Here is a 16,380-nt window from a genome sequence, read left to right on the forward strand (position 1 = left end):
AAAGATGTCTGCGGGGCAGACTCCTGCTGAATCGGGGATGGAACTGAAGAAGAAGAAGACTAAGAATAGCTCGGTCTCTGGAATGGCTGAGTAAAAGATGGCTGCCGAACTGGCTTAGAGGATATAGGCATCTGCATGGAAGACTGTGGATTCTTCCATGAAAAATTGGGATGGTTACGCCAACCCGGATTATATGTCGATGAAAATGGGTTATTCGGCGGTCTGACATAACCCTGAGCTGCGTGAACTTGTTCTTGAACAAATTCGGGGTACTGAGCTCCCGAAGGGCACTCAGTGATCTCGTGTGCCGGACTGGCACAAAGAGTACACACCTGCTGTGTAGTGGATGGTCCTGAGAGAAGCTGGTCCAGCTTCTGAGCAATCATGTCTACCTTGCACTGTAGTGCAGTAGATGGACCAATCTCAAGAACACCAGCTTTCTTCTGAATGCTGGGTGTGGCTCTATCAGAATGAGAACTCGAAGCATGGTGGAGGGAATTCTCAGACAATGTATCAAATAACCTCCATGCTTCGTCCTCGCTTTTCAACATGAATGTCTCTCCTCGCGAAGAGTCGATGATCTGACGATTCTTGTCAGACAATTCATCATAGAAGCTCTGCACCAGTTGCCATTTCGGCACCTGATGATGGGGACATTTCCTGAGGAGATCCTTCATTCTCTCCCAGGTCTCATGAAAGCGCTCACCATCTAGCTCTGAAAAGCTAGTGATGGCTCTACGATATTGGTTTGTGCAACCAATGGGAAAGTATTTCCGAAGAAACTCCTGTTGCAACTGATCCCAGGACTCTATTTCTACAGAATCTAAGGACTTTAGTCAATACTTAGCTTTATCCTTCAATGAAAAGGGGAATAGAGTCAACCTCAAAGCATCATCATCGAAATTTTGTATCTTGACAGTAGAACAGATTTCGAGAAATTCATCTAAATGTCGGTAGGGATCCTCGTGACTAAGGCCATAAAAGGATGGAAGCATCTGAATAATGCTGGCCTTAATCTCATAATGCGGTGCTCCTACATCGGGTCTCCGAATGCAGGATGCCTGAACATAGTCTGTGGGAATGAAGTATTTCCGCAGAGGACGTGAATGAACTGGGGGTGGAGGTGGAGGATCCATGTCAGCCATTGTTGTCAAACTTCAATGAGAATGTAAAATTCTCTCTGGGTTGTCAACAAATGGGTGTAATGGGGTTCCTAAACCTCGCCGTCCCTGCATACACTAGTACTAAGACCAGATGTAAGCAAACAACCTAATTCTAAATCTAAACTAACACTAGTACTAAAATGTAAATAAAACAAATAACTGTACTAAGAAACAGATATGCTATCTATCTATGTCAGAATTCTATAACTAAATAAATAAATAACAAAGTAACTTATTCTAAAATACTGAAACAAATAAATACAAGAAATCACAAACTAAGTTTTTCTAAAACCCACCTGTCTAATCGCTCCTTGCAGAACGAGAATTAAGTGAATTCTAGAAAGAACAGTACATGAATCCTATATTTACTAACTATGTTAATCCTATATTCACTTACTAATCCTACTAACTAAAAAGAAAACAACTAATTAACTAAAACCAATTAATAAATCAAACTCTAAGAAATAAAATAATTAATTCGTCGTTCCCCGGCAACGGCGCCAAAATTTGGTTGATATTTTGAAATGATATTTTTAAAACAATTATTTGCAATCAAACTTTGGAAAATCGTTAACCAAAAGTATAAAAACCGACTTTCCACAAAGTGGTAAGTACGGGTCGAATCCTCAGGGAACAGGAATTAATCAAGATATTTTTAGAAAATTTAATTTATTAATTACAAATGTCAATCTACAATTATAGAGTTAATACAACTACAATTAATCACTAAAATGAAAATAAACAGCACTAAGTCTTCTGCTCCACACCAAGGGTATTTCCGTCTTTTTGCCAATTATGCACTCTTCGTACTTGGATAATAACCCTGGAAACTAAATATGCTTTTCAACCTAAAAATGCAGAAAAATAAAAAGTTAGTATTCTAATCTAATAATGAAAACAAAAACTAAAACTAATTCTAATTTTACGAAAATAATAAAATAAATGCTACTTATCAAACAATAAATAAATAAAATACTAAACTAATTCTAAAATTAACTAAATTAATTCTACTAATGCTGTATGATGGTTATGCAGATCCTAAAATGCAGAAACTACTGAAAACAAGCCTAAAATGCCAAATCTATAGAAATTACGAAAATGCCCCTAACTAGTGCAAAATAGCTTTCTGACAGGTTATCGGAAAACCACTGTTTGACAATACAAACGAAGTCAGATTTTCCCAAAATTTGTTCTGTTCTGCAACTGACAGATTAAACAACTTGACAGTTTTTACAGAATGGAAAAACAATATTTGTAACTCCAGATATAAGCGTTTCAAATCTGGGAAAAATCAGGATATCGAAAGTCCTGTAATTTAAAATCCAGAAAAAGCGGTTTTCGCAAAACGCTTAAAAATTAGACCAAATCAACTTCGAAAGAGCTGAAATTTGGTCTGCAGTCAAATAACACATCAGTAAAGTGAATAGAACAAAAAGTTTTGGAAAACACTAAAGTTTTGCATACGAAATTACGACGGTGCGATGCCGCAAAAATCAGTCTTTTCTTTCAATGCACTATTCACTCTATTAACCTATTTTACTCAATAAGAATGTAATCTACATGCAATGCAAACTGAATTAATCCTGTATGACTGATTATATGCAGATGTTAACTATGATGACGCTAAATGAACTCTACATGAAATATGACATGCGTTTTATGACTATGCGCTAAATGAAATAATAATGCAATTACAATCAAAACACTAAATAATGTAGTTAAATATATGACTAAATGTTGTACCTAATATAACTAACTACACTATACTAACTAACTTATCAACAAACGACAAACTAACAAACACACATCAAATCAACAAATATAAATTTTAACTAAACAATTAAAGAAATAACTATACTAGCTAATCTAAAATCACTATGAGTTAAATCTAAAAAAATATGTAACTAATATGGAACAATAAGACACGGGTTTGACTAGGACTAGGGTCGGTTGACTAGACTCGGTTGACTTAGGATGAATCGGTTTTGACTTAGCTAAGGTTGAGTTAACTTGGCTAAGGTTGACTCGATTAGGCTTGACCTAACTAGTTGGGTTCAGTTTGGTCTATGACTTGACTTAAGCTTGGCTAGGGTTAGGACTAGGTCTTGGACTGGACCTAGGTTTGGTCTAAGCTTTGACTTAGACTAAGCTAGGTTTTGACTAGATTAACGACTCACCTAACCAAGTCAATCTAATTGACTAGGTTAGATTAGGTTCAATAGGTAGGGTCGGTTGACTCAAACTAATGGTTGACTTGACTAGACTCAAGTGGGTTTAGACTAGGGTTTGACTCGACCTAGGCTCGGTTTGACTAGGTTAGGTTTAGACTAAAGTAGTAACCTCTTAATTCCTACAATTAATTCAAAGTTACTGATTTTAATGAAGGAGGTAGGAAAATAAAGTAAGAATTATCAATGCCCAACTTGGAAATGATTTGGATTCTTCAAAAACCGTCCCACTTAATGAGGGAGTTACTTTCCTTAATTGCTTTTAAAGACCTCTTTGGAAAACAAAAAGTCCAATCTAGAAACCCACAATTTTGCTTTTCAAGATGGACTTAAATTGCTTTTATTTCTTTTATGGAAATCGTGGAGCCTAGATTGGAGATTTAATTAAATTCCAAAAACACTTTCCAAAGTTAAAGAGTAACTCCTTCTTTAATGCACATGCACAATTCAAATCTTCCTTAAATGCCTCACACGATTTTTGAAGAACCTCCTCTTTCCAAAAGTTTTCCAAATTTCAATTACTTTAATTACCTCCCTTCTCAAAAATCGCCAACTTCAATTGGTGCTACTTTCTAAACTAATATAATTAAATCTACTTAGGGAATAAAAGAACTTAAATGGAAAATCGATTTCCTAGGAGTTAATGCTAACCTAATTCCCAAAACCTACCTAAATGCAATTCTAAAATCGGCTAAGAAAGAAAAACCCTAATACATTGAACCTAGACACCTTTCCTACCTACCTAATTGCAATAAATGCTTTCTAAAAAAAATGACCTAGAGCTCAATGGGAGCTCTAATGGCTGCCGCCCCACCTTGGGGAAGAAGAAGACCAACAAAAATAAAATATAAACTAACTAAAATCGATTAAACTAAATAATCACTATTTTGATAAAACTAAATGAAAATATCATCAAAAGAACTCCTAATTACACAAATGCAAACATGAACAGTACTATGCTGGAATTTATTAAAAACATAAAGAATAGAAAAATCGATTTTTGTATTTTTTTTTTCAATAGACACAAGACACAAAAACACCAAAGACTTTGAAACAATTATTTAGAGAAATCCTAAAATAATAAAATGACTTAGCACGATTTTATGTTGCTGTTAACATGCAAAACATACAGCAAATCACACAACTTACTAACCTAAAAACACAAATTTAACTAAAATGCAAAGATCGGCTAGAATAAGTCTAGCCGATTTTTTTTCTTTTTCAAAAATGAAAACAAACAATACACAAGCACAACCCACGAATAAAATGAATTAAAATGAACTTTTATAATTGGATTTTCTGCAAAACAACTCAATACACATGCTGGACATAAAAAAAAATCGAAACAAAAAAAAATATTTTTGTAAAAACCAAGAATCGGCTAGAAATAGTCTAGCCGATTTTTATATTTTTGCTTTTCAATTGAAATCAAAATCACAACTCACCACTCAATGACTAAGATGAATAAAAATGGCATTTTTCTAAGTGGAATTTCAGTAGAACAGACCCAAGAACACCTATGACAAATTTGAAGAATCGGCTAGATGAAGATCTAGCCGATTTTAATGAAAAGGATGAAAAATCTAAAAAAAATCGATTCCAATGAATCAAGCAAACAAATAAACCTAATCTAATGTGCTGGCCTATGCACGAAATCTAATCTAAGGTTGAAACAAAAAGAAAATAAGAAACACACAGAAAAAAAAAAAACCAACACACAATTTGGTTTTAGCTAGAAGAGAAGGAAGAAGAAGACCTACCTCTTGGAAGATTCGACGACCGGGGGGATGAAGAAGAGCGGACCGTGGCTGGATATGGACGTCCTAAACAGTTCGAGGATGCTGGACTTCACCAAAAAACAGCACCTTTGCAGCTGCTACACGTTGGAGAACCACCGACGATGGAATGTGAGCCGATTCTCGATCGGAGGGTATAGAAAGCCGGATGGAGGTAGGGCCGGCTCACCTTGTTGGTGTGTTTCGCACTCCCACACAAGGTTAATGGTCTCCACCTCTGCTACACCTGCAAAAATACAGAAAAGTGGTGAAACTACAGCAAGGAGAAAGAAAGAAATGGAAAGGAACACAAGAGAGATCAAAAATATGCTTGAAAATCAAGCATAGACCGGTCTTCAATGGCCAAAACGTGGGAGGAGATGGAGAGGAAGGAGCTGCTGGAGTAGAATCACTGTAGGGGGCGTCCAAACACAGCCAAAGACGCCTAGGGTTTGCTGGAATATTTAATTTATACTTTTGATAATTTTCAGAAACACTGTTATAAAAAAAATATTTTCTATGCGCCTCTTTCTGGGGGGTTTTCAGAAAAACTTTTTGAAATGGATATGGATAGGCGTGTGGGTTGGGTTTTGGGCTTTCCAAGAGTTGATCCAAGGTCCAATTAACCTAATTGGGTCGGATATGGATCCGATCCACCTCGAAATCCATGCCCAAACACTGAAATAGCCATAACTTTCTCATTTTAACTCCGATTTTTCTGAAATTCGAACCATAACCCCTTACTATCAAAATACATCTAAACATGGGTTTAAAACCTTAAACTTGATACAAAATGCATGAAAAACTTGTTAACATGATGTGCATTTCATGCATCATCATCCTCCAAGACACCTCTCGGTACCTGGAACACCCCAATTTTTTCAAATTTTTTTAAATATTCCCTTTTTGCCAGTGATATCATTTTATGAGCAATTGGGTCACTTTTTAAATCTAAATTCCAGTTCATTTCTCAAGTTTTACTGAAATTAAATTCATTTTATATGTCTGACTTGACTTCGGATCCAGATCCATTGTTCAGATCCAAAACTTGAGTCTCGTTGCAGAAAATACCAAAAATAGTTTTTAATCAGCTCGGACAGTCCATCTGGCATCCGTTTGGATCCATCATATTGTGTTTGTTTATTCAAGTGTCAAAACTCGAACATTTTCTCAAAACCTGGATCCAAACCCATTCTTCTGAAGAAATTTCCCCAAAATAACCATGACTTTTCAGAAGAACTCTTCTTTTGTAAAAATTTTGAAATTTTGTAAAAAAATAGTCAAATTCCTTAGTTTTTAAAATTTTGACTTAAAAAAATACAAAAAAAAATATAAAATTTCAAGAAAAGAACAAAAAAATAAGAAAATCGAAAAAAGAAAAATCCAAAAATTTAGAAAATATGCAGTCAAACTATTTTGAAAATTGCTTAGAAAGCTTTCTCTCTTAAAGCCATCTTTTCAGAAAATCCTTAAAAGAGAACCACTTTTTAAAGTTTTTAAATATTTTTTTGGACCTCCCTTGTAAAAAGTGTAACGGCCTCCTGTTATAAAACAGGAGGCGCGGGTCTTCAGCCCATCCATCGTTCACCTCCCCATTGGTCTTCTGATCTTCTTCCCTCATTTTCCCATTTGCTTTTTCTTATTCCAATTCCTTGGTTGATCCCTAGCCGGCTGAAAGGAATCGATCGGTCCCACGATTCGCTACAGGTAAGTAATCGCTCTCTCTATTTTTTTTTTTCATTTACAGTCTTCTTGATTTCATTTCTTTCTTGAGGTTTCATTTTTTTTTAAGCATAATTCGTAGAATCGACTGGTACATAGTCGATCTATGTAATGCTACAGCAAACGAATGTTTTATTCTGATACATTTTCTTTTTGTTTTCTTATCTTTTCTTCTCTTTCGTTCCTTTGTTTTCTTTTCAGTTTCTGATTTTTTTTTTATCCTCATGTTTGTGCTGATCTATGTGATTCTGTGAACTCTTAGTTTTTCTTTTTCTTTTTCTTTTTTCTTTTTTCTTTCTTCTTTTTTTTTATTATGTATTTCTGTATTTTTCATTCCTGTGCTAATCATCCATTCAACCCTTTTTTTTTTTGGAATAGTCGACAGGAACCATCTAATTCATTTTAAGTAATTTGTTTGATTTGATCATTTGTTAAAATTATACAAGTTTGCTTGTCAATCAATTTCTTCATCTCATGCTCTGTTTATTTCCCAAGTGAATTTCATCGGATTGTTTTAGTTTGATTGATCATCTTCTTCTGTTTCAATTTTTTTTTCTTTCTTTTACTCATTCTGGTATTTGCACATCTTCTGTGCTGTAAATAGTTCACCTTCTGGAGTGCCTACATTTAGAATTTGATTCCCAATCTTTGCGTCCAGCACATGGCATTCACACAAAATTCAAGTACTTTGGGGCAAGGCAGCAACCGAGTAAGTATACAAATCTTCTAGGGCTTTGCCTCAACTGCATCATCCCCACTCAATGCCCAGTTTCTCTCCGGATTACACCCCCTTGATGCTTTAAACCATCCAATGATTACTTCTATAAATACAGATAACAAAAAAAAAGAGGTGTAGCATTGTTTTAGATACTTGTCTAAGTTTAAATGTAAATCCACCATCCATAGGAAGGTCTAAAATCAGATCACAGGTGGGGCTGGATGCTCTTTCAGCTTCTGAATCAACTCAGTAAACTCTCTTGTTAGTGTGATGCTCAAGCATGAGTGGTAACGTTGTGCCTAACCCCTCCTGTGCCTCATCTCCTTGTCCAGACGAATGGTTGCTACATGACATACCTTCTGGTAAGTTGTTCAATTATGACTTTGTATATTTCCTTAATCGTATGTACTAACCATTCATGCCTTTCTCAATGGCATCGGATCATCTGAACCTCATGTTCCCCTGTTTCAAAATGGTTACATCTTGGTTTTAAATGTCTTCATCCACAGGTTTAGATCTTTTTCATGACCGCAGGTTTTCAAACTTGCCATTTCCTGTGTAATATTACAACAACGTAACCTCCTCAGCCCATATACCTTCTCCATCCCAACGTCTATATATATATATTTTTCTGCATCTCCCAACATATTATGAATCTTGCAAAAGGCTCAAAGTTAAAAACTGGAGACATCAATAGGCATGTGACTTTCCTAACAGCTACTATCGTGAGAATGAAAAGCCAACTTTGATTATATGAGTTTTGGGCATGAAACAGGGTAGATCTCAGGACTATGGTGAATGTCAATGAATTACATCTGAATTGCTGTTCACATATGACCAATCAGGAACTCTCATTTGGTAGTATGTCCATCAAGGCCCATCCAGTGAATCTACCAAGAGTTGATCAACAGAATTGCTCTGTTGGAGTATTTGAACAATAGACCAAGGCTCAACTGTAACTTCGTTAACAGACATACTATTATAATTTTTTTTCCTCTTACTAAGCCCACGAATAGCTCACACTCTCTTATCCATTATGGCATCAGTACTCTGTTGATGATTAAGCTTAACGATGAGTTTGGTTTTATTTAATGTCATCCTGCATTTACATAATTAGTTCCCTTCTTATAAATTAGATAGCATCTGCCCTGTTTTCTTACTTTCACTAGTTATTCATGATTAGACATTGAGTTCATCAAATTAATTACATCAGCTTGTATCTTACATACCTTTTTCGGCCCTGTATTAGTTGAGTTACATTAAAAGTAAATTGGAATTATCTTATTCTATTGATCATCACCTGTTTTTCTGCATAATTCACGTTTTGGCATTAATATTTATACTGATAGGTTGAAATAGTCTACTTGTTTTGTTTTCTTATACTGTAGATCTGCAAAAATATTGACTCCTCCCGGATGTTTTGATAACCTTATGTTATCTTTAATAGGGGTTTAGGGAAAGAAGTATATTTCTGCCTATATGGATAGCCTCATAAATACGATCTTCATTACCCCTGTACACATCCATTTCCACTTTACTATCCAACTACCATTATTCTCCACATTCCCTTCTTCACAATCTTCACTTATATACCCTCACTGCATTTTCCCCTGTCACAACCTGTCCTTTCACAACAGATAACATCGTGGCTGCCTTCCCCATTTCAGTACAATATATACAGACATTCACTATAATGAAATGCAGAGATGATCTTTCAAAAATAGCAGGCAATTAAGAAAACAGTCATAACAAATATTTCATGTAATGGACATTCTAAAAAAATTTCAGAAATCTCATGCCACCACAGTAAAAAACTTTTTCCTTCACTCTTCTAAATTTGTAGCTATCTATGACTTTTCTCAGAAAGTCAAGTATTCCCATGTTTTACTCATTTTTCCTCACTTGTATATTTTCTGCACAGTAATGCATACATATTCCTAAGCAATGAAATTTTTCTCATTCAACACATTCTTTTTTTTTCTTTGGATTTTCAATTTTTCACCCTTTTTCAATTTTCTCTCTTGCGCATTCTTCTCACATGAGCACTATTTCGAATATCCAGTTTTCGTGACCCGTGTAGCGAGCTTTGGGTCAATGACTCCCAAGTCGGCCGACCTTAGGGTACTAGATACAAAGTATCCCTCAGACTTAATTGCTCGAGTCACTAGACCTTCTATTCTAGTAGTTTACGTATAGTCTTTTTCTCGTCATGTGCAATGTCTCTATCTCTTAGGCTTTCTATGCAGTCCATGTAACAAGCTTTTGAACCGATGGCTTCCAAACCAACTGGCTTTGGGGCACCAGGTGTAAAACACCCTTCAGATTCTACTTGCTCGAACTACAAAGGCCACAGATATCGACTAGGCAAGAGAATGATCTCCTTCGTTATCCTTTTCGTCAAGAGACTCAAACACTTCATCTCGTGTCTGAGTTCCACTACTAGGATTCACGAAGACACCAACAACTAAACGTAGCTCTATTCTTTCAAACTCATTTTTCAAAAACATCTTTCCATTGCTTATTTCTTTCACAAACCATACTGTGCATACTTATAACAAAGTGATTCAAAATTTTCTAACAATCAAATACTATCTTTTCATTGAATTTTCTCATAAATAACTACTCTATTTGAATCAGTTCAGAGAAAAAAAAAATTTACATGGGGCTTAAAAATTTCTAAACTGTTAGATTATGCCAAAAACAATCATATATGCTACAAACTTGTTCTCAAATGCCTACTTTAGCTAGCTGACATTCTCAATTTTTTTTTTTTAGTGTGCATCTAAACCACCCCCCATGCTTGAATGACACTATCCCTAGTGGCATACAAAATATATAAAAATGTAAATCAAATGCACACTAAAAGACAGGAAAATAAATATGGGATAAAGGATAGATACAACCTGATCCGTGCTGGGCTTCTAAAATTTAATTGACTTGACTTTTTCATCTGATTAATGAATTTTTTGAAAGCTCTGCCCTGTACCTGGTAACTGATATACTAAATGTTAGATGCAACTTGCATAAACCAAAAACAAATATCAGCATATATAAAATGAAATACTGAAATAAAGAAAAATACTGAAATGAAAAACAAACTAATGTACATATGATATATCCCTCTGGTCGAATCCTCATGCCTTCGTGAGATGCACTATCTCACACTCACCATTCTGCCAGGAATCTGAAATGTAGGGCTTCAGTCTCTGCCCATTAACCTTGAATATACCTTGGGTCATTGGATCGAATTATGTAACTGCTCCATGTGGAAACACTTTTTTCACTATGTACGGTCCTGTCCATCTCGATCTCAACTTCCTTGGGAATAAATGCAAACGAGAATTGTATAGTCACACTTTCTGCTCTGGCTCAAACACTTTTCTGACAATGTGCTTATCATGAAATGCTTTTGTGCAAGCTTCGTATAACTTGGCAATTTCATATGCATCATTCCTGAGTTCCTCTAATTCTAAGAGCTGCAGTGCTCTCACTTTGCAAGCCTGGGTGAGGTCAAAATTCAACTTTTTGATAGCCCAATACTCTCTATGCTCCAGTTCGACAAGAAGATGACATGCTTTTCCGAATACAAGGCGATACGGGGACATGCCAGTGAGAGTCTTAAATGCAGTCCTATATGCCCAAAGTGCATCATCTAAGCGCTGAGACCAATCCTTGCAGTCCGGGCAAACTGTCTTCTCTAGAATCTGCTTTATCTCCCTATTCGACACCTCAACCTGTCCACTGGTCTGCGGATGATACAGAGTGGTGAATCTATGATTGATAGAATATCTTCTCAGTAGAGAAGCTATCTGTACATTCCTAAAATGCTTGCCACCATCGCTAATCATCGCACGTGGCACACCAAACTGACTGAAAATGTTGTGCTTAATGAACTTAAGCACCACTCTGTGATAATTGGTCTTGGTTGCCACAACCTCGACCCACTTGGACAAATAATCTACCGCCACAAGAATGTATAAATTTCAGAATGAAGGCAGAAATGGTCTCATGAAATCAATGCCCCAAACATCAAAAATCTCGACAATCAAGATCGGAAGCAAGGGCATCATGTCCCTTTTGGACATGTTCCCAATCTACTGACATCTAATACATCTCCTACAGAACTCATGCACATCCTTGTGGAGTTGTAATCATCGCAAAATTTTTTTCCCCTCCCTTGCGAGAGAGAAACGAATTCGCGAGTCAAACCCGACCAAAGTTTTGAAAATTGTTTTGAAAATTTACTCGCCTCCGTTTTAAAAATTTGCGGAAAAATTCCATGGAATGGGATCCGCCTGTCGGTACGAGGTTCAACCGTTCCTGGCGCCTTTACCAGGGGTAATTGAACCAAGGACCAATTATGTGCTTTAACTTGACTCAAATATCTAAATTATGCTCTATTTTTCCTAGAATGCACAAAGAATCAGGCTTGTGCTATGGAATTTTGAAAAATGCAAGTTTGAGAAAATATGATGTTTGCTTTGGAAAATTGAAATGTGCTTGAAAATTGATTGAAAAAGTACTTGAAAATTGAATTCCCGGGAAAATTATTGAAGTTCATTGGAAATCAGAAATTTGCATTGGAAAGTGATTTCTCAAGAAAATTTGAACTTTAGAAAATTGATTTTGAAATTTGGAATTGCTTTTCTGAGGAAATGGATTTGAAAATTCTGAGAAAATCTAAGAAATTCATTGGAAAATGACTTTTGAAATGGAAAATGAATTCTCAAGAAAACTGGAAAATGTGAGAAAATCGATTTCTGAAAACTTGGGATTTTGAAATTTGAGAATTTGAAAACATAGGAAAATCTTGATTTGAACTTGGGAAATGCTTTGAAATGTCATTTGAAAACTTAGGATTTTGAGAAAATCAGATCCTGAGAAAGACTTGGAAATTCTTGAGAAAACTGATTTTTTTTTTTTAAATTGAAATTGAAAAATGAATTTAAAAACAATGCAATTTGAATAATATGAATGAATGAATATGAATTTGAAAAGGGAATTTCATTGAGGAATTGGGAAATCCTTTTAAAACTTTAAAAAATGCAGTGCATTTTGAAGTTAGCCTAAGTGTGTAGGCTGAATGTGGCTAATACGAAGATCATAAATCTTGGTTTTCTTCGTATTCTGACTATGGCCATAAATACGAATCCCACCGAGTTTATAAACTCCATAAAAGCTTGTGCACGTGCCATTCGTGTAAACCATAGTGAATTTGAAATAACGTGCATGAATCATACATCACATATTAAAATTTTGCAGAAATTAAACTATATGCAATGCAACCCTATTCTAAGCAGAAATGTAACTCTTATTCCAAATATTACATTGATTTTTTACATTGAATTGAAATAAAAGAAATAAAATGGCTAAGTCTTCTTCTTGAATATTCCTGCAAAACTAGAAAATAAAGTTAGCACAAAAATGTAGGTTTTTCTGAATTTATCCGAAAATATGAAAAATTATCGGATATTATTCAGATATAAACCCAGATTCATACCCCCTTTGATATAAACATGATAAATAATGAATAAATTTTGAAAATAAACTTGAAAATTCGAAATTGGGGTCAAAATGACCAAAATACCCCTGATGACTTTGAAATCAGGGTTTTATAAAAGAATTTTTGTAAATTTTGGAATTTTGAAAATCAAATAAAATAAATCAAACATAATATGATAAAATATGATGATATGCATGAAATTTTGGAGAATTAGAAATTGAAATTTCAAAATTTAGGTCAAAATGACCCCTGATAACAAGACTATGGCCTTGAAACTAGGGTCTTCTGAAATAAATTTTGCAAAATTGAAAAATATGAATTGCAAAGGAGATTTAAATTAACCCTAATATGATTCTACATGCTTATGTACATGATAAAAACCCTAAAATAACGAAAATATCATAAAATATCAAATTTAACCTGATTTTTGCCTGATTTTCGCTTCTAAATTTAAAGATAAACTAACACATGGAGCAAATGAACTTGGAATTAAACCAAATTTGGCATGGACACCTAAAATAACCTTAGAAACATAATGGATTTCGAAAATCTAATTTTTTTGTATTTTTAAATATGGAAATTCAAATAAAAACCCTAAATTTTGTGATTTTTGCCTAAAATATTGATTCTAAAGGAGATTTAGGATATCAAATTTCTATAAAAATTACCCAAATTTCATGGGGTGACAGAGGACAGTAAGGCAAGTATTTTTTCCTTTAACACTTTCTGGTTTTGACCTACGGTCGGAGCTGTACCACTCCGGCAAGTCGGATCGGAATCCGGCGACTCTAGGATTTAGGGGAAACAGACAGGTTTCGGTAGAAAACATGGGAAAAATGATAGACAGATGGGAAAATGGCTGAAATTATGGGAAAATATTCCTGACAAACAGAGGAAGATTTGATATTCCGACACCATTGGTATTCGGGTTATGGTTTGGAAAAGGCCATACTGTTATCAGAGACCTAAATCTCTGAGATTTCTGGATATTGGAATCTGTTAGACAGAAAGAGAAAATCCGGTAAAAATAATTAAACAAATTCAAAAATTCCCAAATTTTGGGAAATGACAGGAAATTAAGTTAAGAACAACTTTCATGTTGAACGTTTTTGCATACGGACTACGGATTGGGAGGACTTGATGCATTAGGGTCTGTCTATACTCTGACAAAAGAAAATCAAGATTTTCCCAGAGGTCTGGGAAATCCGATTTTTTACAGAGAGTAAAACAAACTGGAAAAACTTCAAAATTTCCAAATCATCAGTAGATTTGATTACAAATCCACTGTGATTTTTTGCGGATGATCGGGATCTTCCACAAGGGTAGTGCCGGAGGTTTTTGTCTACTAAAGATGGATCTGGAATTCCCAGTGAGTTCGAAATCCAAACTCAGTTTTGGATTTATTTAATGGGACTATAAAATTCAAAGGGAATCAAATTTTCGGCAGAAAATTAACAACAAGTAAACCTAATTAACCTAAAAATTTTGAGATTTATGAATGAGAACTCGCACATGAAATAATGATAGTATTATGGCTATAACTTATAGATTCTAAATTAAATACAAACCAAAACCATACAAAATGAACAACATGAATAATGAGACTAGAATAAATGCAATACTTAAATATGAACCTACATGGAATATGAAAAAAAAAAAAAAAAGTTGACAGGGATACGATTCCGTTTTGATGTTGGCTCTAAAATGAGAGATTCGATCCAACCGGTGGATGAATCTCTTATTTCACTAGCCTCAATAGACAAGGTGATTATCACATCTACTTGATTTAAAACTAGGAAAGAAACATTCATGTGATTTCAAATCTGACTTTTAACTTGATTCCATGACATTTATACAAAAGGAAATCCAAAGACCCCCAATCCACGGATTCCATGGATGAACATCGTAGGGGCTTTATTAATAGCTAATAGAAATCACAAATCAAGAGAATAGTGGCTCACCTTGAGGAGGAGTCTGTTGCAACGAAAAGGGCTGGCTGGAACAAGGCTGCAAGGAAGGTTGGGCTGCAAGCAGTATCTTGATGGTGCTGGACTGGTGGTGAAGGTAGAAGGCTGCAGTTGTTGAAGGAAGTGATTGGATTTGCTTGAAGATTTCCTTTGATGTTGCGAAGCTTGAAACTGGTTGGATCAGGAGGAGGCTGAAGGATGCTGCTGGGCTTCAAGGTGGCTGGAAGATGTTATAGTTGTTGGAGGAGACTAAGGATGGCAGCTTGTGAAGGAGAGAGGGAGCTGAGGATAGAGATCAAGATGCACAGCCGTATGTGCCCTTTTTGTTATAACTTAGGGAAGATAAAACCAAAGACCTAAGGTTCTAATGAAAAAATGGGTTAACGGGAGATGAAGGTGGCTGTCAAAGTGTGGTTGACGCAGGTGGCTGGAGAAGGGAGGTGCTGGTTGCTGTGGCTACAAGCTGGGGGCTGTTGTGGATCCCTGGTGGAGCTGGCTGAGCTGGAGGTGAAGACGTTGATGGTGCTTCAAAGTGGAGGCCGGTTGTTGGCTGGAGAAAGGAGCTCTGGAGGTGGCTTCAATGGCTGGGAGTTGCAGCCAAGGATAGCTTGGGGTCTTGCTGCAGCAAATGGAGAAGGCTGCAGATGCTGTGATCGATGGTTGTAATGGTGCTGTGCGTGGAGGCTTCCAGTTGGTGCTGCTGAGGGCTGCAAGGGTGTTGTTTCAATGGCTGGAAGCTGCAGCTAAGGGGGTGAGAAAGAGAGAGTTCAAGGGAGAGAGAGAGAGAGAGAGAAAGAGAGAGACGTGAATTGAGCTTGGGAGGCCAGCCGTTCTTTTTTTCCTTTTGTTTTTGATTGGTAACTTAGGAAAGATGATATCTTTCCCTAAGTTACCATTGATTAATGAAGAAGGCTGTGTAATGCCCAAGGCTACAGCCGTATGGCTTTGGAAGAAGAAAGGAGTAAGGAAGGGAAGAAGGAAAAGGAAAAGGAAAGAAGAGGGGAGAAAGAAAAGGAAAAAAAGGGAGGAAAAGAAGAGGGAAAGAGGAAGAGAAGGGGCTGGATAGGGTATACGTGAGTGGCTGGGAGAGGAAAGAAAGAAAAAAAAAAAGGAAGAAGAAAGGAAGAAAAGAAAGAAACAAGGAAAAGAAGAAAGAAAGAAGGAAAGAAAAGAAGGAGGAAAAAGAAAAATGGAAGAAGAAAGAAAGGAAATGGGCTGGAAGAGAAGGGCTAGGGTGGTCGACCCCCTTGTGGGTCCCACCTTAGGAAAAATAAAATAAGAAAATAAAATAAAATAAAAACAAA

At 35.9% G+C, this 16,380-nt stretch overlaps 1 non-coding gene across 1 annotated transcript; it reads left to right on the forward strand.

The window, feature by feature from the left end:
* The first annotated feature begins 639 nt into the window (after positions 1-639).
* LOC149837792 (small nucleolar RNA R71) lies at positions 640-742 on the forward strand. Its single transcript, XR_016432252.1, has one exon. It is a non-coding gene; the product is annotated as a small nucleolar RNA R71 (small nucleolar RNA).
* The last annotated feature ends 15,638 nt before the right edge of the window (positions 743-16,380 follow it).

This window comes from Nuphar pumila, chromosome 5, assembly GCF_984573655.1.
Source record: "Nuphar pumila chromosome 5, dmNupPumi1.hap1.1, whole genome shotgun sequence".
In the NCBI taxonomy this organism is placed as follows: domain Eukaryota; kingdom Viridiplantae; phylum Streptophyta; class Magnoliopsida; order Nymphaeales; family Nymphaeaceae; genus Nuphar; species Nuphar pumila.